This window comes from Rattus rattus, chromosome 15 (assembly GCF_011064425.1).
Source record: "Rattus rattus isolate New Zealand chromosome 15, Rrattus_CSIRO_v1, whole genome shotgun sequence".
In the NCBI taxonomy this organism is placed as follows: Eukaryota; Metazoa; Chordata; class Mammalia; order Rodentia; family Muridae; genus Rattus; species Rattus rattus.
The window spans coordinates 36,874,079-36,900,849 of NC_046168.1; the positions used below are offsets into that span (position 1 = coordinate 36,874,079).

A 26,771-nucleotide genomic window follows, 5' to 3' on the forward strand; every position below is an offset into this window, starting at 1 on the left:
GCTTGATACACAATTCTTACTGTTCTCAGGAGTTCCACCAACAAGGATTGATATCAAGCATTTCTAGAACTATTAGATCCCTTATGTTTAATCTTCCTGCCCCTATCCAGCTTCAGATAAAGGATTTTCCTATTTATTAGTTATTTAAAAAAACAAAACAAAATAAAACAAAAAAAACATAAAACCAGGCTAGGGATGGTGATGCTTACCTTTAATCCAAGTATGGGGGTTGGGGGTGTGGGGGGGGCAGGCCGATCTCTGAGTTCAAGACCAGCCTGGTCTACATAGTGAGTTCCAGAACAGGAAGGACTACACAGAGGCAGAAACAAAAACGAAACAAAACAAACAAATCAAAACCTTGATACTCTTCAAATGGTTACAAATGTAGCCTTTTCCCAACATGATGTTGTACTTCATATGTACCGGATTGTCTAGAACCAAGAGACATACAAAAGAAATAATGTTCTTCTAAAAATCTGAATTGTCTATGGAACATTGATGTTTTATTTCAGTATCTGTTCTCGTAATAAATTTTATCACAACAGAAAGCCCCAAAGGCTCAGTGGTTAGACATTCTCAGTTTAGGTCATGTGATAGGTTCATTATTTTGTTTTCTACCCCAACGGCACTCATTAGGTTGGTTATAAAGCAAGACCTTGAGACAGTGATGGCAGCCGAGGGGAAGCTTTCCTCTTGCTCCCTACCTAGAGACAAAAGCAGGAAGAAGAGCTGAGATCCTAACCGGGAACGTGCTTCCATGCAAGCACGAGGTCCTCCGTTTCATCCCCAGCATCCACGAAAAACTTCAGCATGATGGTAATCCCAACGATGGGGGTAGAGAATGGCAGATCATTAGAGCTTGTGAGCCAGCCACCCTAGTCTAATTAGACCCTGACTTAAAAGAGAAGGTGGATGGTTGCTGGGTTACAGTAGTCAAGGTTGCCACATGTACAGCACATGCACATACACATGCATCAACATACAAATGTGCACACCCACACGTGCTTACTCATAACACACACACACACACACACACACACACATACACACACACACTCATGCACAGGCACACACACACACACTCATGCACAGGCATACACACACACATGCACAGGCACACACACACACACACACACACACACACACACACACACACACACACACACACACACACACACACACACACACACATACACACTCATGCACAGGCACACATAAGTCAAACAAAACAAAAGCTAGAAAGAAAAGAGTGTGGTGCAGAAGTCAGCTGTAGCTGGCTTGTTACTCTCTGTCCCTACTCTCTGTCCCTACGATGATATAACAAATGTGTCTTCGAATCTTATAATTGTCTTTAGGTATCTGTAATTCTTAACAAATTTGCTTTTAAGCAACTTACTCTGTTGAAAACTAGTAGAAATATGACCCATTTTATTTCTTCACCCTGGCTTTAGAAGTATATGCTTAATCTGACAGTCACTTTCAGATGGACAAGTAATGAATCAAGAGAATAGTTCCACTTTTCACTCATGGGGAATCAGGTACAGTCATTTGACTCATCAATTTCTTTCAATTAGGAAATGTCACTGTACATGTACCATAAGGTGCTTATGAGATGCTGGGATCCGCAGAGAAAAGGTGACAACTGCAAGATTAAAATCTCATTTAACATACAGTTTTATAAAACTTCCAACATTTTTATTTCATTTCAGACCATAGAAACTATACCTCCCTTCCAATTCACACATCTCTCTTAGGTCTTTCTATCCATTTTTCTTTTGTGCTGCTGGGGACAGAACCTAGTAGGGCACTTCAGCAGGGGGAGTACATGCCTGACTGCTGAGAAAAGCACCAGCTGGTTTTTTTTAATTTGTTTGTTTGTTTTGTTTTTAATAAAATACTTTACTAAAAAGTTTGGTAGTATCTGTTTGTTTCTGGTCACAATGCTAAATAAAATAAGTAAAAAGAAACATCCAATATTGGACTTAACTTAGCAGACTTTTTCCCGGTTAAATTTAAAAATATCATACCTGGAAACTACAATAAATTAAATTAATTAGAAAGTTGATTACTCTACTTTGGTTAAGCATAATAAACCTGTCTACACCATTGATTTTCTAAGATTGATTAATGTTATCATTCTAAACTATTCTGAATAAATGGAAAGTCTAACATGAGGTGTGAATAACAGGTTTTGTTTGAATAGCTAAAAACATACAGAAAGTTTTTATAAAAAAAAGTTTTAGATTGAGAGAAAAATTGAGTTGACTGTTTATAGTTCCCATATACTTCATGTGATCTACTTGTTGAATTATTGAAACATACTGATACATTATTAAATAAGTATATCGCTTATTAAGATATCCTAGTTTTACCCAATGTCCTAACTTTTGCCCCGGTATTCTGCTAAAAAAACTTACCACAATTGGTTATTGTAACTTTGTGGGTGCTGGTTAGCTATGACTTTTGTTTTTCATAAATTTCTTTGGTTTTGAGGAATACTGGTCAAGCAGTTTATAAACTGTCCCTCTGCTGAAATTTGTCTGAGCTCCAATCCTAGCCACCACCCCCACATGGCCAAATTGAAATACAAGTGAGGGTTTTGGAGAAGGGGTTCCAGTCCCACCGGCCTGATAAAGCAGGAAGGCTGGGATACAAGGCTAAGCAAGTTTATGTCATTTACAGGATTCGTGTGCAACGTGGTGGTCACAAACGCCCGATTCCTAAGGGTGCAACTTATGGCAAGCCTGTCCACCATGGTGCTAACCGGCTGAAATTTGCCCGAAGCCTTCAGTCTGCTGCTGAGGAGAGAGCTGGGCGCCATTGTGAGACTTTGAAGGTCCTGAATTCCTACTGGGTTGGTGAAGATTCCACATATAAATATTTTGAGGTTATCCTCATTAAGCCAGTCCATAAAGCTATCAGAAGAAATCCTGACACTCAGTGGATCACCAAACCAGTCCACATGCACAGAGAGATTCGTGGGCTGACATCTGCTGGCTGCAGGAGCCGTGGCCTTGGAAAGGGCCACAAGGCCACCACACTATTGGTGGATCTCACCATGTAGCATGGAGAGGGCGCGATACTCTCTAGCTCCACCGTTACCACTGATACATGTAATATTTGTAAAATTCATATCCATAAACAATGTAGGATGGTCAAAAAATACTCAGGTTCATGATCATCATAGGCATTTGGAATTCACTTGATAGACCAATTATTTATGGGAATACTTGTAAATCTGAACTGTGGACTTGGTGTTGTTATGGGAATGATGATGAAACTCCAGAAGGTACAGAGGCTACAAAAGCCCTCTCCCGGTGAACTATAATGCTAGCCTGAGTACGAATGCTTCCTTATGACATAATGATTTGATAACTTACAATCAGATAACAGTGGCATTCTTGTAAGTAGTAAAATGAGAGTATGCATGCCAATATCAGCAAAGTATAAAATTAAATAGCATAATACCTAACATATGTGTTTGATCCTTAATGCTCAATATAAAGATGGTCACAGATAACCAGCGTGGCACACAGTAAGTCTGGCAATGTTCCCCGGTATACGTCACAATACTCAGAAATCTCAGTGTGTACAGGAAAGGTGACTTTGATGTTGGGTATGTATGATCCCAAGAGATGGCTGAGTCTCTGGGTAGCTCTATATTAGGCTTTAGAGCCACCCCGCTGCTCTCTCCTATAAGATCACACTGGGGCCCACTGTTTAAGTTTTACTGGTTAAGAAAAAAATATTCAAGCTTTGAATGTTTCTGTCATTACCCTGCAGTCAGTTTGCCTGGGTCTTTTGCATCGTGCTCAGCTTTCCTCTGGGACCTCTTATGTGGGACCTCTGCTCCCACATAGGTCTGTAGCCTTTAAAGAAGCAGAGGTTAGAAGAGAAGAAGTGAATAGAATCTCTCTAGTTCCAAGAAGACAAGGACTGTTCCTCATAGTTTCTTATCAACGAGACAAAGTGCATCACTATACGAGAGTTTTGCTTTCATAAAAAGACAGAATCTTGCAGCTTAAATGGCATTTAAGTATGGTAAACATAAAATGAGTTGATTTCTCTAATGCTGTTTTTATATTTTAATATCGAATTGTCCATTGCAACATGCTTCTCCCCCATTTTGCATGGTTCATGGGATAATAGTATTAAGTATTGTGCAATTTCAGTTTCACAATAGCTCAAGAGAAGAACATGGTCCAGGTAGCAAACAGTCATTCACAGAGAACAGAAAGACTAGATTTTGAAGCTCTGCATTTTGTGATCTCTCTATAATACTAGTGTTTTCCAAAATGAAACTGATGTAAAGATGTTTAATAGCAACATAGACATAATTAGCACATCCACACAATAATTTCATAGCTGTCAGTTTAAAATTAGAGCAGGTGGGTTGGGGAAATGGCTCACTGGTTAAGAGCACTGACTGCTCTTCCAGAAGTCCTGAGTTCAATTCCCAGCAATCACAGGGTGGCTCACAACCATCTGTAGTGGGATCTGATGCCCTTTTCTGGTGTGTCTGTATGTGTACGTATACACACACAATCTTTTTAAAAATGTTTTTTTAAAAAAACAGGATAAATCTTTAAAATTAGAGCAGGATAGATAGTGATCCTGTATGAAACTGAGTCAATTCATAAAAATACAAATGTTGATCAAATACTGGAATTGATGGTATGGAAGAAATCCTATTGTGCCAGGAAGCCTTCAGAAACCCTAAAAGACCATGAAGGAGCTGACTCCGGTCTAAGCACATTAGGGTCTCTTTATTACAAATTCAGGCTTGGGCCTACTCACCCCAGACCCACAGGATGGTTTGGCAGCCCCTAATGCTCATCAGGACAAGGTTTTATAGGAAATGGCAACCAAGGGAGGGAGTTTCCATTCTGGCAAGCATCTAGTTGAATGCCTATTGTAACTGACAGATGGGTGCTGTGAAGCAAGACGGAAAACAATTGCAAACGGTATGGAAGTACATCTGGAACAGTCGGACTAATCTTTGATAACTGTTGCTAGGAAGCAGCCAGGGAGTGACTCTGCTGAGGACAAGACGACGGGTCCTTCCTGGAACTTGAGTTTAGCTATAGGTCAAGTTCTCAGGCTTTTTTTTTTCTTTTAAGATGGAGGCCAGCTCCAAGATGGAGTAGGTTTGGCCTCTTAATAAGTGTTTAGGAAGTACTGAAGCAAAAGTCATGCCTAGATAATAAATGAAATAAGGGCATTTTGAAAGGAGATCAGGCAGGAAGGCAAAATGGAAACAAAACAGCAGCTAGCATAACAATAAAAAAGTAAAAACAATGGAATAAATAAAAAGTTGATGTTTTTGAAAATTTATATAACTACTCAAGTTCTATAAACTACATAATTATAAACACTTTAATGACAAATATGTTATGTTAGATGTTGAAGATTTAAAAATGTAAGATCCAGGTTGGAGAGATTACTCAGGAGGGAGAGGTGCTTACCTTAACCCTGAAGGTCTGAGCTCAACCCCTGGAGACCCAGGTGGTAGAAGGCAAGAACGGATGCTCACAGGTTTATTCTCCACTCTCCCCAAGTGTGCTTTCCCCTGACTCAGACTGTTACACTGTTACAGAACTACAGTCGGTGCTGGAAAGCACAGTGACTGAGCTAGCCCTGACTCCTCATCACCCCTATGGAAGAAGGCAGTACATGGCGGGAAATCACACACACACACACACACACACACACACACACACACACACACACCTTGATTGTGATTTACTATGAAGCAAGATTCAATAAAAGTACCCATTACAGCACCTATAAATAATTTATGGGTGGTTCATGAAATCAATCTAGTGGTTTAACATCAGATTTTTTTTTAACAAAAGTAACGATAGAAAATAGAATCAATCATAGACAGTAAGAACCGTCAAGCATTAGTGAACCTCCACTTAGTCCATGTTTTCAGTAGGTAAACAGATACACATCTAAATACCTAGGACACATCATCCCAAGAAGTTAAATAATTTATATAACAAGAGGCAATGTGGAATGCATAAAAGACTAGAATGTTTAACTTTAGCCAAGGAAGACCTCCATGTCCATGTCTTTTTTGTTCAAGACCTCTTGGAATTCTGGGATCCATATTATTTGTTGGATAAACATTCTAGACTGAAGTAATATTCAGTACAAAAACCTTGGTATAGCCTGCTTGTTTGAAACAAGAGCAACATGAATGAAAGAAAGAGGGGGGGAAGATTGGTAGGTGATGGGGAAAGAGAGTCTTTTGGAGAGACCAATCTGCATAGGGCCTGATACATCACAATAGACAATCTACACAGGGCCTGTAATATCACAATAGACAATCTACCTAGGGCCTGATACATCACAATACACAATCTATGTAGGGCCGGATACAACACAAGGCCTTTTGTTTTGATCCTAAGTGAAATGGGAAGTCCTTAGATCATATTGTACAGACAAGGCTGAACTGCATTTACAGAGGACCACATGGTTTTTCTATATAATTGTTGTGTGAGCGATATCATTTGCCCGAGAGACTGGTAATGTTTCTCTCCTAAGTCTTTGTCCAGTGTTCATAACACCATTTTTATTGTCTACTAAGTCAAGATCTGCTACCTTATGAGCCATTTCATACTGGGTACACACGCAAACATACATCTTACAGTCTCAGTAAAAGAATTTTAAGAATTTTAAGGATTTTGTAAGCTAAGCACATTTGGTATATTTTTATTTTTAATCCTAGTTCAGTGTCAATGATGTTTTAATAGTTGCTGATTTGTGAAATAAAATACTTAGGCATGTTAAAACAATTATGTTACTAAAATAGAATCAAATTCTAAGTTTACTGATTAAGATATATAATTTGACTTATAAATCCAAACAAACTGAAAAATATTTAACTTGTTTTAAAGAACTTTCACAGTTGTTTTAAGTAAATATTTTAAGAGGCAGGCTCTCATATTGTAGTCCAGACTAGGCTAAAACTCATTATGTATTCAAGACTGGTCAAGATGGCAATCCTCCTGCTTCAACTCCTAGGTGCTTTGATTATAGGCATGAGTCACCAACCAAACTCTTTTGTTCCTATTATAAAGATAAAGGTTACAGAAAATACACAAAAGTACAAGGATGGTAAGCACAATTGCCTGTAGTCATATTGCTCAGATATGATATCAGTCTTTACCTGTTGCCCCTACCTATACTTAATGCACATTTTAATCATTAGAATATTATTACATTAATAATGGGTAGCAATTATTGACCATTTACTAAGAGTCAAGTACTTTGAATCTGTCCTCTCAATCACCTCCAGGGTGCTATGAGAACAGTTACTCTCACTGTACCCATTTTTTAATTAAGAAACTGAAGCTCAGAAAGATGTAAAGCTCGTTCAAGCTCATATGTTTAGAAATAGTGTGAGGTGACTTGGGAACTTCGTCTGCTGTCACTCTAAAGATAAAGTCAGTGTCCTCTATTATTGTCCTGACCCAAGCTTTTCATCTGCCAGGAGGCTGTGTGAATTTCCTCACATTGTTCTGTGCTCTCATAAAAATGACTTTCGGTTCTGTAAAGGCTCTATTTTCTATCCATCTCACAACTACTGTAACCATGTCTTTACTGTTCGAGTGTTAGGTAATTTCCAGCTTTGGCGTTGAGAGCAGAGCGTGAGAGCATGAATCACCTTCCTACCCCAGGATCTAGCAAAATATTTTTTTTATTTTTTATTCAGGCTCAAAATGTCAACCTAATGACTGGGGCGAAGATAGAAGCTTCATCTGGAGGAAAGAACAGAGAAATTGGAAGAGGGAGAAAGAAACTAGCATGGGGGGAAATGAAGAGACAGAAACGGGAACATAGAGAATGCGTACTAGGGACTCTGTGCCGCTAGGACCTCTGAGTTGTCCAAATCACCATAATCACAGTACTTTTCAGAAAAAGCAAAAATGCATATGTGTCATTGCTATTAAGAAGATAATCAACAGTAGGAAAACCACGTAGTTCTAGATGGAAGCCATACTCTGGAGATGTCGCAGGCTTCTTCATGCGCTTGCTAGTTTCTTCAAGCTGAGAACTGTCCACTTGCTTTCTCCCTAATTTCCAACTGATCCAGTATTCTTTCTTTTTATGTTTCTATTTTTTCTTGTCCCATACTTTCCCCTTACTTTTGACTCATTGTTGGGCCTCTGTCCTCTTCCTATCCTGTAACATTCTAATTTCGTTTCTTAGACTAAACTGTCTAGTGCAGGCTTGGAAAGCAGGAGTCTACCATAACCAGGCAGTAGAGCCGGGAAATGGTGCTGGAAGGAAGGAGGCATGAGAATAAACCAACCTTAGATCTTCACTCTAGCACAAAGGGTATTGCACAACTTCCTGTCTACTTGAAAAATGCTGTTCCTTTGTCTTGGAGAACAATTTTTAAATGTTTGTCTTCTGTTTGCCCAGAGTATCTGGAATATACTTCTAAAGTTATTTCTTTTGTAATTATGTGTTTAATTTCTCATGACTGTATAATTAGGTTTTCAATAGCAAGAATAAATAACTGAATGTTAAGATTTACTTATTCAGCACCAATGTATTTATTGATGCATAATACTTTGAATATATTCTAATTTATTAAGAAAACATGGTTAAACGGCTGGTGAAGATGTAGAAGTCCTACTTCATCCATGGGTAGATCCTGAAGCATTGTAGCAAAATCAAAAACTCTTACAATGTATCAAATTAATATACTTCAAGGAAAATAACCTTTTATGTCTTCAAGAAAAGAAGGGAAAAGGGCAAAGTAAAAGTACTAACTCCATTAGTGCTGAAGAGTCAGCCGTAGCCCAGTGTCTGGTCTTAACTCTCAGGCGCCATGTTGGTAGAACTCAGGGGAAATTCAGAAGCTCGGTGAACATTCAAGCCAATTGCTTAACTAAAGCAATTATTGGCAAGGGGAGTGAAATGTTCCCAAGGGAGAGGTTCTGCCTCCCTTAAAGCACAGAGCTACTCAGGACCTGAGCAACAGGTTCTACTAGCAAGGTGCAAGGCTGGGATGGGGCTATAGGGAGAGTCCTATTGTCTAGGAGGGGGAATGGTTCTGACTTCAGCAGGCAAACTGCTCTGGGCCATTTAACAGAGAGCAAAATAGAACTACATATATTTATTTATTCTAAAAGATTAATTTGAAGCTGCCTAGGTTGCTAGGAGATGGGACTGAGACAGGCCTGGTTTTAGGAGTGACTTTACCTTAGAGAGATTAAATGCTCTTTAATTCTGCTTGTTAGATGGGGAACAACAGTATATATCTGTGATCAAATCTTAATTCTGTGATCACAGTGATTTCCCAGAATGCTATAGGCCTTTTATGAAAATATATTTCTGGTCTCCTTTATTGAGATTATAATAATAAATAATGATAATTCTAAGTCATTGATAAAATTACAATTAGAAAAATTGTGTTTGGAAGCAGACACTTAATATACTTTGGATGTTTTTTTTTTTCTTTTCTTTTTTTCCGGAGCTGGGGACCGGACCCAGGGCCTTGTGCTTGCTAGGCAAGCACTCTACCACTGAGCTAAATCCCCAACCCCGTTTTTTGTTATTTTTATAAGGTATTAAAATATTAAAAAAAACCCATACTAAAGATGCCTAAAATGATATGTCAATAATAATGACATCAACCCACTTCCTGTCTTGTACTGTGTGTAGTTTTGCCTCTCATGATATTTTATATAAATGGAACCAAACAATATCTGACCTTTTTTAACTTCCTTCTTTTATTTAGCATAGTATTTTTAAGGTTCATTCTTGTTGTAACTTGTGTCAGTGCAGTTTTTCCTCGTATTGATGAATAGTGTCTTATGCTTTGACTATATGCTCTTGGGAAATCTGTTGGATAAATATGAATGAATTTGTTGAGTCACGTCAACTCTGTGTTTAACTTTTTGAGGAATTGCCAATGTTTTCCAAAGGCATTTAAATACTTTACTTCCTCAACAGTTACGAATGAGATTTTTGATATTGGCACACACCCATCAATCAGCATTTGTTATCTTTTGTGTGTGTGTGTGTGTGTGTGTGTGTGTGTGTGTGTATGCACGCGCGTGCGCGTGTGTATGTAACAGGGTTTCTTTGGGTTACAGCTTTGGCTGTCCTAGAACTCACACATAGACCAGGGTGACCTTGAATTTAGAGAGACCCACCTGCCTCTGCCTCCTGAGTGCTATGAATAAAGGTGTGCGCCACTACACCCAGCCTATTTTATATATATATATATATTTTTTTTTCATCTTTATTAACTTGAGTATTTCTTATTTACATTTTGATTGTTATTCCCCTTCCCGGTTTCACCACCAACATCCCCCTAACCTCTTCCCCTCCCCTTCTATATGGGTGTTCCCCTCCTACCCCCCCATTACCACCCTCCCCCCAACAATCCCGTTCATTGGGGGTTCAGTCTTGGCAGGACCAAGGGCTTCCCCTTTCACTGGTGCTCTTTCTAGGCTATTCATTGCTACCTATGAGGTTGGAGCCCAGGGTCAGTCCATGTATAGTCTTTGGGTAGTGGCTTAGTCCCTGGAAGCTCTGGTTGCTTGGCATTGTTGTTCATATAAGGTCTCAAGCCCCTTCAAGCTCTTCCAGTCCTTTCTCTGATTCCTTCAATGGGGGTCCCGTTCTTAGTTCAGTGGTTTGCTGCTGACATTCGCCTATGTGTTTGCTGTATTCTGGCTGTGTCTCTCAGGAGAGATCTACATCCGGCTCCTGTTGGCCTGCACTTCTTTGCTTCATCTATCTTGTCTAGTTTGGTGGCTGTATATATATAGGCCACATGTGGGGCAGGCTCTGAATGGGTGTTCCTTCTGCCTGTGTTCTAAACTTTGCCTCCCTATTCCCTCCCAAGGGTATTATTATTATTTTTTTTTTAACAGTAGTCGTTTTTAAGGGTATGAGCTGGTATTTCACTGTGGTTCAGATTAACATTTTCTTAGTGACTAATGCCCTTAAGAATTTTTTCATGTGCTTGTCACTTATCTTATTCAGTGGCACATCTATTAATGCCTACCTAACAATTTTGCTGTTTTACATAAATATAATAATTCTTTATATGGTCCAGATTCAAATCCTTTATTAGGTATGAGACTTACAACTTTTGTTTCCCATTCTGCCTCTTGTTTTTTAAACTTTATTTCTTGTCTTTTTAACTTTTTAAATGGTGTGTTTTTAAATCACAGTAGCTTAAAAACAAACTTAAATTTTCAAATTTAAAAATTTTTTACTTAGTATTTTTAGGGGAAGCATCCAAGTGCTGTGTTACATGCATGTGGGGATCACAGGAAAACTTGGTGGAACTGGTTCTTACCTTCCAGCACGATATGGATCCTGAGGATGGAGATCAAGTTATCAGACTTGTTCAATAATAGCCTTCAGCCCACAGGCCATGCTGCCAGCTCTCCTCAAAGTTTTGACTGGAATTTTATGGTAAAGTGTTATTGCTTTTAGTTTTAAAATGAGAATATAGCTGAGAGCTGTGGCACTTGCCTTTTAATTCAGCACTCAGAAAGCAGAGGTAGGCAGGTCTCTGCAAGTTCAAGGCCAACCAGATAGACATAATGAGTTCCAGGACAGCCAGACTATATAGTGAGACACTATCTCAAAAAAACCAAACCAAACCAAACCAAACCAAACCAAACCAAACCAAACCAACCAACCAACCAACCAACCAACCAACCAACACAACAAAAGCTTTAGAGGTTGGAAACTTCAAGATTAAATCTGACTCTATAAGTCATAAATATTCATCTTTAATACATGATCTGAATAGGGTGAGAGAATGTAATCAAAATTATTGTATAAAAACCCTCATTATCTGTTTGCATTAACAACAAAAAATAAGGAATTTGGGGGATAAACTTAGGAAATGAGGAGTGTCTTAAAAGATCTGAAGAGCTGTACTATGCTCTTGGACAGCAGGTACACTTACTGTACTTCTTGAAAGCATTCAGCACATCTACAATAGAAACAACAAAGGGGCCGGATGAAACTTTACAGACATTAAGTATGGAGAAGTGCTTAACAAGTAGCACAAGAATGTGTTAAACTAAAAGAACGGATTGGGATGACCAAGAGATAACTACTCTTCCCATGACACTAAACGGATCTAAAATTTCTTTATGTTAAAGATACAATACATGACTAATATTCCAATGTAGTAAGTCCACAGCATGTACATTTATAAGATCTAATTCAATCATCTCTCTTGATTCCTATTTTCCCTTTTTATGAGGTTAAGACATCACTGGACTGCAAGCTTTCTTTTGAGTTAGTATACAAAACAATGGGCTCACTTACAAGATGTTTTCATACATGAATATCTCTTGAGTCATCTCTTATGCACCTCCTTATTCTAGCCTGTGCTAATTTCCCATTCTGATTTCACATGTCCTCCTCACGGTGAGCACAGATTAAGTCTTACATGTTCAACCGGTTAAGTGAACAGTTATCACTGTGGCCAGGTCCTCTTGTTCCTGAATCTCTCCACTAGAGAAGGTATGTGCATGATCGGTGCTGAGGACCTTAAATTGAGCCTCCTTGCAGACTCGAATTTTAACTTTTGTTTTTTGTTTATCTGTTTTTAGATTTCAGGCTATTTTAATTCTATCTTTTGCTACCGTGCTGGAATTATTGTTGTCAAAAATAAGTACATTTTATTCTATTAATGCATGTTCTTTAGAATTTTAATTGTATAATGCAAATTCATAATGTAATAAAGCAACCTGAAGCACTCTGTAACTTTTCATCTACATGCCGACTATGCCAAAATGATAAATCTAGACCATTTTCTTTTATATTTTCTGGAGCATTTGTGAATTGAAAAGTCTTTTTGCTAGATCACAATTTCATGACAAATTAAGAGTTGTGTCCATGCTTGGAGGGAGTAAACTATGATAAATTCGGGAGGTTGAATGGAGCAGCCGCACAGTAATGACAATCTGGTTTACTTCACCACCTATGAGTCCTACTTCAATTATCTTATCACGGAAATTGTCATCTGCATTTTGCAAAGATGCCCGATACAACAATGATGGGTTTTGTTAACAGTATAATGGAAATATCTCTACTTGCACATATGATCTGAGCAGTCAAACTAACTAACAATAATTGTCAGAAGGGAAGGAATAAAAGGTAAACATTTATGTTAGAGCCGTGTCACTGCCCGTCTCAGGAGTTTACCCAGAAGCTGAATTACAGTTACACCTGGATCTTTTGCTGCGCTTGCAACTTTAACCTTCGTAACTGTGCTAGCAATGGGGAAGGCTGATGATGCGATTTATAAAAAATGGGAGACAGTTTAGATTCAATCCCAAGGGCCTCAATGTGCCCCTTCCCCCACACTTCTCATTGGATGCTTTAAAAGGATGTATTAACCATGTAATTTAAGCATTTTAATTTTATTGTGAGCCTTCTTATCCTGTGATCTGAGACAGTGAAGATCCACTTGCTGAAAAAGGCAAATAGATTCAATGGTGAGTTTTGCTTTCCTCTGTGGTGCTGATAATCAAATGCAGTACCTTAAGCATGCTACATAATCAGTCCTACCAAGTAGGTTATGTCCGGTCTACACTCACTTTTACTATTATTGCAGCACTGAGGAATACATTCAGGGCCTTTCACGTGTTAGGTGTCTACCACTGAGCTATATCCCCAGGTCCAATTCAATGTCATTTTCATCAGACAGACTCTCAATACAGTAATTTCTCATAATTGATAAGTTAACTCATATATTAAAATGTGTGTGTGTGTCTGTGCGTGTGTGAATTTCATGAAGTCATTATTTTTAATAGTTGAGTAGTACTCTGTACTACATTTTCTGTATCCATTCCTCTGTTGAGGGGCATCTGGGTTCTTTCCAGCTTCTGGCTATAATAAATAAGGCTGCTATGAACATAGTGGAGCATGTGTCCTTGTTGTATGCTGGAGCATCTTTTGGGTATATGCCTAGGAGTGGTACAGCTTGGTCTTCAGGTAGAACTAATTCGAATTTTCTGAGGAACCACAATACTGATCTCCAGAGAGGTTGTACTGGTTTGTAATCCCACCAACAATGGAGGAATCTTCCTCTTTTTCCACATTCTCGCCAGCAGCTGCTGTCAGCTGAGTGTTTGATCTTAGCCATTCTGACTGTTGTGAGGTGGAATCTCAGGGTCATTTTGATTTACATTACCCTGATGACTAAAGATGTTGAACATTTCTTTAGGTGCTTCTGGGCCATTCGATATTCTTCAGTTGAGAATTCTTTGTTTAGCTCTGTGCCCCATTTTTTAATAGGGTTATTTGGTTCTCTGAAGTCTAACTTATTGAGTTCATGAAATTCGCAGGCAAATGGATGGAACTAGAAAATATCATTCTAAGTGAAGTAACCCAGACACAAAAGAACACATATAGTATGCACTCACTGATAAGTGGATATTACCCCACAATGCCTGTGATACAACACACAGACCATACGGAGCTTAAGAGGAAGGAAGACCAGGGTGTGGATGCTTCAGTCCTGCATTGACATGGGTGTGTGTGTGAGAAGATGACTGAGGGAGGTGGAGGGAGGGGGGAACTGGGAGGAAGAGATGAGGGGAGGAAGTAGGAGGGGTAGTATCAGATACTGGAGGGGACAGGAGAGAGGTACAAAGGGTGTAGGGGGGCGATGGGGATAGCCACTGGAGGGTCCCAGACGCCAGAGAAAGGAGAAGATCCCAGGACCCAGTGGAGATAATTTTAGCAGAGAAGGGGAGGAAGAACCTGCAGAGAGCAACTCCAGCAGACAGGCACGGCCCTGGGTCGAGGGATGAGGTCACATACCCATCTCAAAGTTTTTAACGCAGAAATGTTCCTGTCCAAAGGAAAAACAGGGACAAAAAAATGGAGCAGCGACTGGAGGAAGGGCCATCCCGGGACTGCCCCACCTGGGGATCCATCCTGTCTGCAGACACCAAACCTGACACTGTTGCCATTACCAAGAGGCGCTTGCCGACAGGAACCTGGTATGGCTGTTCCTTGGGAGGTTCAGCCAACAACTGACTAATGAAGATGTGGATGCTTGGAGCCAACCATCAGACTGAGCTCTGGGACCCTCGTGGGGAAGCTAGCAGAAGGACTAGAGGAGCTGAAGGGGGTTGCAACCTCATAGGAAGAACAACATCCCATGGCTGGACTACCCAGTGCTCCCAGGGATTAGATCACCAACCAAGGAGTGTACAGGGAGGGATCCATGGCTCCAGATACATAGGTAGCAGAGAATGGCCTTGTCTGATAGCAATAGGAGGGGAGGCCCTTGGTCCTGTAGAAGTTTGATGCCCCAGCATAGGGAGATGCTCGAGGGGTGGTATGGAAGAGGGTGGGTGGGTGGGGAACACCCTCATAGAGGCAAAGGGGAGGGAGAAGAGGGAGGTTGTGGGATGGAGGACTTGTGGAGGGGTAACCAGGAAGTTGGATATCATTTGAGATGTAAACAAATGGAATGATTAATAAAAAAAGTGTGTGTGTGTTCATTTTCCCCCCTTAATGTTGGCATTGAACACAGGCCTTGTGCATGACAGGCAAGCACTTTTCCTTTGAGCTATATTCTTGGCCTTCGTAAATTAATTACATTATCATGCTATTATGGATTGAATCGTGCCCACCTAATATCTATTACTTGAATAAGATTTTTTTGTGGAAATAAGACATTTTCAAATATTCAAATTTGATGAGGCATTTTGGACTATCCTTATCCAATAAGAATTTATTTATCTTAGGTACACAAAAATACATTCTGCACAGTGCTTCCAACAAATACCATGTAAATGTGAAGTATTGTTACTTTCCCCCTTGCTTTATTTTTTCCAGACCGGATATTTTCAGTGACCATAAAGTGAGATGCTTGCAATGATTCTGTGCAGGGAATTTTTATTATTATTAAAAACAAAACTGAAATTAAAATATAATTGCATGATTTCTCCTTTTCTCTTCCTCCCTCCAACTCTTCCCATGTACCCTGTTCACCTCTTAAATTCAGAGTCTCTTTTTCTTCATTATTATTGTTAGACTCTCTCTTTCTCTCTCTCTTATGTAAATATGTAAATATGACTTTTCAGGTCATATAGGCATTACTTGTACGTATATGATTTCAGGACTGAGCAGTTGGTGTGGGACAACCAGTTAGGGGTTTCAGCTCTAGGAATGACTACGACTCTCAGCCTTCCTTAGTTGCCTATAACTCTTTTTTCAGGGTCACAGTGAAATTCTGAGGAAGAACTTTTTGAAAACCCACCAACTATGAAAAAAAAAAAAAGCAAAACTCACTCCTTCTACTGTTGCTTCAAAATTTAAACCCTAGCCCTGTTGGTAAATAACTACAGTGTCTCATCTGATGAACAGAAGGATTTCACTATACCTCACATACCTAACAGCTAAGAAGCAGAGGAATGCTAATTTTATCATTTTTTTTCTTAAAGATTATGTTTATTTTTCTGTCACTAGGCAAGACTTCCAATGGAGGGATAGGGACACCAACCAAGCCACAAAACCTTCCACCCACAGTTTTTTCTGCCTACGAGATGTGCAGGGATAAAGAGGAAGCGGAAATTGAGAGTATGGCCAATCAATGATTGGTCCAACTTGACACCAATGCCATGAGAGAGGGAACCATGACACTGTTAATGATATTCTGCTATACTTGTAGACTATACTGTGAGCTATTCTTAGAGCCTAGCATAAGTATTATCTGAGAGGCTTTATCCAGAAGCTGATAAAAAAAGACACGTAGACCCATGTGCAAACATTAGGCAGAGCTTCTCGAAACCTGTGGAACAGATGGAAGAAAAACTGGAAGAGCCAGGGGTCAAGGACACCACAGTAAAACCTGCAGAATCAACCTGGGCTCATAGGGCTCACAGAAACCGAACCATCAATCAGAGTATGCGTGAGACAGACCTAGGGCCTCCACACGTGTGTGAGAGACGTGCAGCCTGGTCTTTATGTAAGACCCCTAATAACAGAAGCAGAGACAGTCTCTGAGACTGTCGCCTGCCTTTGGACACTTTCCCCTGCCTAGGCTGCCTTGTCTCGCCTCAATAGAAGATGCACCTAGTCCTACTGCAGCTAGATATACCAAGGTGGGTTAATGTATTTGGGAGGTATGGTGGTTCGAATATACTATGCCCACAGGGAGTGGCAGTTAGGAGGTGTGGCCTTGTTGGAGGAAGTCTGTCACTGTGGAGGTGGGCTTTGGAGGTCTCCTTCTATGCTCAGGCTCTACCTATTGTGAAAGAGAGCTACTCCTACTGCTTGAGGATGGCAGTCTCTCCTGGTTGCCTTCGAATCAAGGTGCGGAACTCTCAGCTCCTCCTCTAACACCATGTCTGCCTGCCTGGATGCTGCCATGCTCCATGCCACGGTAATGGACTGAATCTCTGAAACTGTAGGCCAGACCCAATTAAATGCTTGCCTTTATAAAAGTTGCCTTAGTCATAGCAATGGAAACCCTAACCAAGACAGGAGCCTCTCCTTCTCTGTGGAGAAAGAGGAGGTGGGGGGAGGGGAGATGAGAGGAAGAGACTGGGAGGAGAGGAGGGAGGTGAAGCTTTGAAGCTGTGAATAGGATGTAAAGTAAATTAATTAATTAACCTATTAATGAAAAAAAAGGTGTGTGTGTGTGTGTGTGTGTGTGTGTGTGTGTGTGTGTGTGTGTGAAAGAGGGGGAAGAAAGGGAGATAGAGGAGAGAGGGTGTGGGCTTGTAAATACATGTACAATGTACATGTGGAGGTCAGAGGTTAACTTTGGGGACTTGGCTCTCTCCTACCATATGAGTCCGGGGATCCAATTCAGGGCACTGGACTCAGCACTTTACCTGCTGAGCCACTCTGGCCTAAATGTTGGCTTTTAAAAACAGTCAGAGGGCAGGGAGGCAGGAGCCCTTCAGGATTCTGCTAGTCCTAGAGAAACTCTTTAGAATTCAGATTCACATGGTCTCACAGTACTACTATGTGTTCTGTGTTCTGTATCTGGCCCTAGTTCCTTTGTTGGTAATGATCCCACTTTTGGCTCTCTCTCTCTCTCCACAACCATTGATTTTGATGGAATCTCTCAATTCATGATGAATTTGTTAAATCTGATAACTAGTAGTACTCTTGTCAAATCATTAGTAAGTATTATAAGTCATTAATCATGGGTCCATCAAGATCATACATTTTCTTATGTAGGAATAGTCACATCTGAAACCATTTTGTGGTTCATAAGTCACCTGCTTTGCTCATGGCCTCTTTGTGTCTGTTGCAGAGTTTCAGGCTGATCATCATGTACACCAGTCACGTCATCATGGTGACCTCCACGTCTTCCTCTTCAGCGCAGGTCATATGATCTCTGTATGGTGGTGGTAATGAGGAAAGAGCTAATACACGTTCTCCGACCTGACCACCTTGACCTGGAGAAGGAGGTGCTGGTCTTTGATGTGGGCACAATCCCTGCTAGAGGGAAGCATGGCATTGCCTACTTCAATAGATGACCTCCTGCCAAAGACCTCTCTTCCCTACCTGGAAAACTCCACAGGACAGCCATGGTAGCCATCAAGCATCCTTGCAAACATGCCATAATAGTTTAATCCTGCGAACTTGGTTCACAAAGCTGTGATTGACCTTTGATAGACAGCTCAGGTAGAAGATAAGTTTATACTCTCCATCACTATCTGTGTTCTACCAATCAGAGCAACTCTGTCAGTGAAATGTGCTCACTATTCCCAGAAAAGCTTGATTGCTGTCCGAGTCCTCTTTTGAAGTTGTTAGCTGTTTTGATCCCAGCAATTCCTCCCCTGACTCCAGGTTGGCTAAGTCACAGCTAACTATTAGAGTCACTTCATTTGTGGTGCTGCTGATCTAGGCATTCCACAGCAGCATGTGAGCTGACTGTTGCTATGGGTGATGGTGGCTTCAGTCCCTGCTCTCCCTGTCAGTATCAACACTGATCCTTGTCTGGAATAGAAATGCTGACACTGTAGTCACATGGACAGCCTTCATGTTTGTGACTCACTTCACAGTCACGGCTCCAGTGCTGTTGTTCTGAGCTAGAATATGCAACTCAACTATCTTGCTGGTATTTCTAGGTTATTTTAAACGTCTATTCCTCTTCTAAATCTGTGATGCTCACCACAATCATATTTGGTTTTAGTGTGGGAGGAAGGTTTCCTGCACCTGTTCTGCTTCCACTTTCTTGTGTTAAACGGAATCGCCAGTAGGTTATTTTATATTATTGCAGAAATACAGTCCTCTCAGCAGACCCAACAAAGCAACACCCTAGTACTTTAGTAGGCAAACGAGTAACCACACATTTCTTCACTGCTTGCCTAAATAGATTCTTTTGCCTCTCCCCATTAAAGGAGATTTGTTAACAAATATATGTATATATTCATATACATATGTATATGTGTATAGAGGTTCATTTTGATACATGCATGTAATATATTCTCATTTAACATCAGATTCATTCCCTCATTGCTCTCTTGTCCCACCTCTACTCTTCTCTTTCCTCTTCCCAGAAAGCTCTCCTACTGTCACACCTCTCTCTCCCCTCTCTCTCTCTCTCTCTCTCTCTGTGTGTGTGTGTGTGTGTGTGTGTGTGTGTGTGTGTGTGTGTGTGTGTGTGTGTGTGAACCACTGAGTTTAATTACCACTGCTTTCAGGAGCACAGGCAGTTATCGGTAACTATACTACTGAACAACGTTTCTCTCTCTCCCGTAGAAACCATTAACTGTAGATTAAGCTACTCTGATTTTTAGCAATGTCTTATTGCTGCTGCTTGTAGAGGTCACTCTACTCTCATGTGACAAGAAGGCAAACAGACAAAGGCCTATGCTAGTTTCTTCTAGTCCTTTAATAAGATACTAACTCATTTAAAAACATACCCATCTTTTAAGATCAACACAGTTGGGTTTAAATTCCAACATCAACTTTGAAAATGTGCTAGTTTGCTTTTATGTTGTGGTGAGAAAACACTCTACCCAAAAAATGATTTGGGGAGTGTGATGGTTTATATATGCTTGGCCCCAAGTAGTAGCACTGTTGGGAGGTGTGGCCTTGTTGGAGTAGGAGTGGCGTTGTGGGTGTGGGCTTTAATACCCTTGTCCTAGCTGCCTGGGAGCCAGTATTCTGCTAGCAGCCTTCAGATGAAGATGTTGAACTCTCAGCTCCTCTTATGTCATGTCTGCCTGGATGCTGCCATGCTCCCACCTTGTGACACTGGACTAATCTGAACCTTTAAGCCAGCCCCAATTGAATGCTGTCCTTTATGGTGCCTGTTCAAAGCAGTAAAACCCTAACTAAGACAGGGAGGAAATGGTTTGTTTCACTTCATACTTTTAAGTGACAGTCTCATCATTGAGGAAAACCAAAGCAAGAACCTGGACAGGGAAAGCAAAGCAGAGACCATGGGAAAACTCTGCTTACTGGTTTGCCCCGTGGTTTGTATTCAGCTATCTTTCTTCTACAAGTCAGGCCCACCTACCCAGGGAGAGAACTTTACTCAGTGGCCTGGGCTCTTCTACATCAGAGATTAAGAAAATGTATCACAGACATGGCGGCAGGCTAGTTGGATTTAGGAAGTTCTGCACTTGAGGTTTCTTCCTAGGTGACTCTGTGTTAAGGCTGAAACAAGTTATGACAACAGGGATACACTGAAAAAGGAATGGTTCACTGATTTTAATTTCGGTAATGTTCCTTTTCTTTCTTTCTTTTCATTACTTCCTTAGGTTACTCTGGAGATTGCCGTACTCCTCTTTCTTTGTTGGTATTGGATTCAGATTTACATTAACTTAATGTCAGTAAGAGAAATGACAGAAATGTGACTCTTAGGTAGATTTCTCCTTCCTTTTGGGGGCATTATTATTTATCATATTGTACCTATAACACATACAAAGGATGTTTTGTTTGTTTGTTCTTTGAGACAGTATTACTCTGTGTAACCCTGACTGTCCTGGAACTCACTCTGTAGACCAGGCTGACCTCAAACTCATAGAACTGCCTGCCTCTGCCTCCCAAGTGCTTGGATTAAAGGTGTGTTCCACCACCAGACAGCTAACGCATATGACGTTATGGCTCAGATTGCACTGCTTTAATTAATTACTATATACAGCTTTCTGTAGGTGCTGGCTGTACCCATCCTCATTCTTGCTACGGATCTCTAAAGAGTTGTTTGGGGGCAAACGTGTCCTACAAGCTCCGAGGTGGTGCAGATATGCCATCTTGAATCCGAGTTTTCTAGAAAAGGCTTCCATGAAAGCAAAGGTGGAGAACATGGGTGAGGCATATTATTCTTTAAATTAAAAAACAGATTAACTGTTTTATCATCCACCTGTAGATGAGGAAACAGAACAACTTTTACCTTTAGAGACCTAAGAGGAAATTGCAGAAATCATTATAAAACTTACACTTCAGAAGTGAGCCATGGGCTTGATTCACTGGCCTCTGTTTTGTTTGTTTGTTTGTTTGTTTTGTTTGGTGTGTGTGTGTGTGTGTGTGTGTGTGTGTGTGTGTGTGTGTGTTAGCATGCACAGTAGTAGATTTCCTTATGATATTATAGTACCTACTACCAGATATTGGTTGACCCTCCTGTACCTCCTCTTCCTCATCTCCCTTAGTCTCATAGCCCTAAACCCTCAATAGCCTGCTTGCTCTCTCTTTCTCTCTTCTCTCTCTCTCTCTCTCTCTCTCTCTCTCTCTCTCTCTCTCTCTCTCTCCCATCTTTATTAAATTGGGTATTTCTTATTTATATTTAAAATGTTATTCCCTTTCCTGGTTTCCATGCCAATATCCCCCTAACCCCTCCCCCTCCCATTCTATATGGGTGTTCCCCTCCCAATTCTGCCCCACATTACCGCCCTCCCCCCAAGAATACCATTCACTGGTGGTCCAGCCTTGGCAGGACCAAGGGCTTCCCCTTACACTGGTGATCTTACTAGGATATTCATTGCTACCTATGAGGTTGGAGCCCAGGGTCAGTCCATGTATAGTCTTTGGGTAGTGGCTTAGTCCCTGGAAGCTCTGGTTGGTTGGCATTGTTGTTCATATGGGGTCTCAAGCCCCTTCAGCTCTTTCAGTCCTTCCTCTGATTCCTTCAATGGGAGTCCCTGAACTGAGAATTCGCCTATGTATTTGCTGTATTCTGGCTATGTCTCTCAGGAGAGATCCACATCCAGTTCCTGTCAGCCTGCACTTTGCTTCATCCATGGTGGCTGTATATGTATGGGCCACATGTGGGGCAGGCTCTGAATGGATGTTCCTTCAGCCTCTGTTCTAAACTTTGCTTCCCTATCCCCTGCCAAGGGTATTTTTGTTCCCCTTTTAAAGAAGGAGTGAAGCATCTGCATTTTGGTCATTCTTGAGTTTCATGTGTTCTGTGCATCTAGGGTACTTCAAGCATTTGGACTATTATCCACTTATCAGTGAGTGCATACCATGTGTGTTTTTCTGTGATTGAGTTACCTCACTCAGGATGACATTTTCCAGTTCCATCCATTTGCCTATGAATTTCATAAAGGCATTGTTTTTGATAGCTGAGTAATATTCCATTGTGTAGATGTTCCACATTTTCTGTATCCATTCCTCTGTTGAAGGGCATCTGGGTTCTTTCCAGCTTCTGGCTACTATAAATAAGGCTGCTATGAACATAGTGGAGCATGAGTCTTTGTTATATGTTGGGGCATCTTTTGGGTATATGCCCAAGAGAGGTATAGCTGGGTCCTCAGGTAGTGCCCCCTTTCATTCTTATAACACGTGTTCTATTACTCTCCCTGACCTCCCCTCCTCCCAACGATTCTTCCCGTGCCTGTCATGGGGCCCTTTCTAGTTTCCAGGGCACTTCACAAACTCACTCCTACTAGATAAGCACACATAAAAATCAGATGCAAAGATCCACAAATGAGAGACAACTTGAGTTTGTCTGAGCCTGGCTTACTTCACCTAATTTAATATTTTCCAGTTCCATCAATTTCCCTGAAAATTACATAATTTCATTCTCCCTGCTAAATAAAATTTCATTGTGGATTTATAAATTTTTATTATCTACTTATCTGTGGATGGGTATCTAGGCTGATTCCCTTTCCTTTTTATTGTGAATAGAACCGCTTCAAACAGGAATGTGCGGGTATTTCTTTAGTAAATTATACAGTCCTTTGGATTTTTCCCCAGGAGTGGTATAGCTGGATCATACGGTGGTTCTAGATTTTAGGGACTCTCCACACCAATTTCCCAAGTGGCTGCATTTAGACTCTCTCCACATACCCTCTCCAGTGTTGCCCTTTGTCTTCTTGTTGATGGCTTCTTTGACAGGAATGAAACGGGACCCCATCATTCGAATTGTGTTCCTCTGATACTCATTTATATTTCTTCATTTGAAAACTCTGCTCAGTTCCTTATTCCATTTTTGATAGACTGTTTTCCTGTTTAGTCTTCTAGTTCTTTGCATATTCTACTAATTCTGTCAGAGGTGAGCTTTAGGTCTTGCATTAAGGTTTTCGGTCCATTTGGAGTTGACGTTTGTGCAAGGTGAGAGATACTGAGTAGTTTCATTCCTTTCCATGTGAGTATCAGGTTTCCCCAGCATCATTTGTTAAAGAAGCGTCATTTCTACAGTGAGTACATGTGGCATTTTTGTCAAAATTCATGTGATTCTAGCTGCACAGATTTATGACTAGGTTTCTGTTTCATTCCATTGATCTACATGTGAGATTTTGGTGCCAGGTTCATGCTGTTTTTATTCTATGGCTCTATAATGAAACTTGAACCCAGGTGCCCTGTCATTATGTTATAATAACCTCTTTACACTTATCTTATTGTGATGGTTTATGTATGCTCGGCCCAGGGAGTGGCACTACTAGAAGGTGTGGCTCTGTTGGAGTGGGTGTGGCCTTGCTGTGGTGAGTATGTAACTGTGGGTGTGGGCTTTGAGACCCCCATCCTAGCTTCCTGGAATCTGGTATTCTGCTAGCAGCCCTCAGATGAAGATGTAGAACTCTCAGCTCCTCCTGCACCATGCCTGCCTGGATGCTGCCATGCTCCTGCCTTAGTGATAATGAACTGAACCTCTGAACCTTTAAACCAGCCCTAATTCAATGATGTCCTTTTAAGAGTTGCCTTGGCCAAGATGTCTGTTCACAGCAGTAAAACCCTACCTAAGATACCTATATGACTGCAACTTCATACCCTTCGCCCCATCTATGGTGGTTTAAGTAAAAATGCCCCCCATAGGCTCATGAGGAGGGCACTTTTTGAGGATTAGAAATGTGACTGGAGGAAGTGTGTCACTGGGAATGGGGCTTTGAGGTTTCAAATGTTGAAGGCGGGCCCAGTGCCTTTCTCTGTTCCTTCTGCCTGCAGTTGTAGAACTCTCAGCTCCCTTTTCAGCACCCTGTCTGCCTGCACACCACCATGCTTTCTACCATGATGATAATGGACTGAGTAAACCTCTGAACCTGTAAGCCAGCCCCAGTGAAATGCCTTTCCTTATAAGAGTTGCTGTGGTCATGGTGTCTCTTCACAGCAACAGAAACCCCAAGACACCATCTTTTCCGCTCTCCTCTCTGCTATGTCCTCGGTACACACCATTCATTTGTTGCTATACATTTTCATTTTTTTGGATCCCACATGTAGATGAGATTGTGTGGTTTTTTTTCTTTTTCTGTCTGGTTTATTTCACTTGGCACAGCGTCACCCTCGTTCACCTATAATGTCATCCTTGTGGTTACAAGTGTCAGGACTTACTTCTGTTTTCAGGAGAATTGTTATTCTATTTTACATGTTCAATTTTTTATGCACAATTTATATTGATCTTCCCATTTGTTCAGAGAAGAGTAATAATATCCTGGCAGTGGGCGAAGAGACACCTTGTGAATGGTGTTGTTCTTATTATCAGTCAGGAGCAGAACAGATGGCAGGCCTTTGTTCATCCTAGCTCGACGTCTGGCTTGGTGGCCAAAGCTATTTTATGCCTAGGACACATAAAAATCAAATCAAACCAAACCAGGCAGCACACAGCCCAGGAGGAGGAAGACAGAGAGACCTGCGTTCTGCTGTGCCACCCACAGACCTGCCCTCCAATGCACAGCACAGTCAGGCCTTAGACACTGCTTGCTGCCATCGTGGACTGAGGTCTCCCAGGGGCCCTGCCAGCCATATGGCCATCTTGCAGCTGGAGCCACTACGATGTGCATGTGTGTGGTGCTTGGATGGGAGAGAAAGCGAAGTGGAACAACTTGGGCATTATGAAGAGAGAGATGGAACTGGAGACTCAGTGGACAGGAATAGCCTCTTGTGAGGTCATGGTAAGGTCCCAGCCCGAGCTTCTGCTAAGGACCATGTCTGAGTCCATGGCTACACAGTAGCAGGCAGTGTCGGTGTCGATATCCATTATCACTAGAGAACATGGTGACATCCCTGGGGTGTGCAGCCTCTGGGGACCACATGGATATCCCGGTACTGTGCAGAACTGACCCTGTCACTGGTTGTGGCGCTCTGGAGAGCTGCCTCCATCTCTCAGCTTTAGCAACACTTGGGAAATCTGGCCCTGCACCTTGGCCAGGCTGCACAGTGGAGCTGACCCTAGTGACTGGGGTATGGGTGAGCTGGCCCTGAGGGGTGAGTATGGGAGAGCTGAACACACTGCTCATCTGTGGTGGGGTGGTATGGATGCAGAGTTGATTCCCCCTTGCCCCTTGCCACCTGAGACAGTCGGGAACACAGCCCGCAGGTCATGAGCACAGGAGAACAATCCCTGCCCTTCTCCAGCTGCAGCCCTGGAGAGCAGGCCTTGCACCTCACCTGGACAGAACAACAGAGTTGACCCTGGTGTCAGGGCATGTGTGAGCCAGCTGTGAGATTGAGGGAGAGCTAGCCCTGCCACTCCTATGTCATGAGGTGGCTTGGGGAGGGGGTGATGCTTCCCTTGCCACCTACAGTAGTCAAGAGAGATGGCTCTGAGGACAAGAGAGCAGGAGAGCTAATTAACTCTGCTCTCAGTGATGGCAATGCTAGCCAGAATAGTGCTGGAGAGCTCACCCTGGTGGTACAGATAAGGGAGAGCCAGTATGCTGACCAGTTCAGTTACTACTCAGACCCAGGACTCTGAAGTGGCCCACCCCAAAGACTCTATCTTCTATGAACGGTTGGGACAGGGGAAAGGGGCAGTCCTGCTAATCCAAAGCTACAGAATCTTTCTGATACAGGGTAACAACAAGATAACTGGGAGGAGTCCCGGTGAGGATCCAACATTGATGGTGTCACAGAAGTCAAGAGATCTTGAACCAGACCAATGATCCATTGTAATGAACATTTGCAAGTTAAGATGTGTGGATAGGATATACACATTGATATACTCCAGCTGCCATAATAAGATGTCCCTTATGATTTTGTGTGTGTGTGTGTGTGTGTGTGTGTGTGTGTGTGTGTGTGTGTGTGTTTGGAGTATGGAGGTTGCAAGGGTGAAGGGAAGATATGAGGGGATGGGGAGATGAGCAGGACTGAGAGTACATAATGTGAAACTCACAAAGAATCAATAAAAAGTTTTTTTAAAAGAAAAGGATAATGCATATATATTATACTGTTATTTAGAATTGTAGATCATAAACATAACCCTCAATCTTCCAGTAGGTACGCTCCCACTAGATAGATCTGCATGTTGGTGTGAATATTTCAGTACATTACAAACACTTAAAAAACTGAGTTCATACGAATACTAATAATTCTAATCAAAAGCAAAGGGCCTTGTTTTCTCCTCCTCCATG

At 41.4% G+C, this 26,771-nt stretch overlaps 1 non-coding gene and 1 pseudogene across 1 annotated transcript; both read left to right on the forward strand.

Annotated features, from left to right (window-relative positions):
- Window positions 1–828: 828 nt before the first annotated feature.
- On the forward strand, window positions 829–3,108 carry LOC116884352 (annotated as a pseudogene).
- A 21,740-nt stretch (window positions 3,109–24,848) lies between these two features.
- LOC116885034 lies at window positions 24,849–24,993 on the forward strand. The gene has a single exon (XR_004385921.1). It is a non-coding gene; the product is annotated as a small nucleolar RNA SNORA48 (small nucleolar RNA).
- The last annotated feature ends 1,778 nt before the right edge of the window (window positions 24,994–26,771 follow it).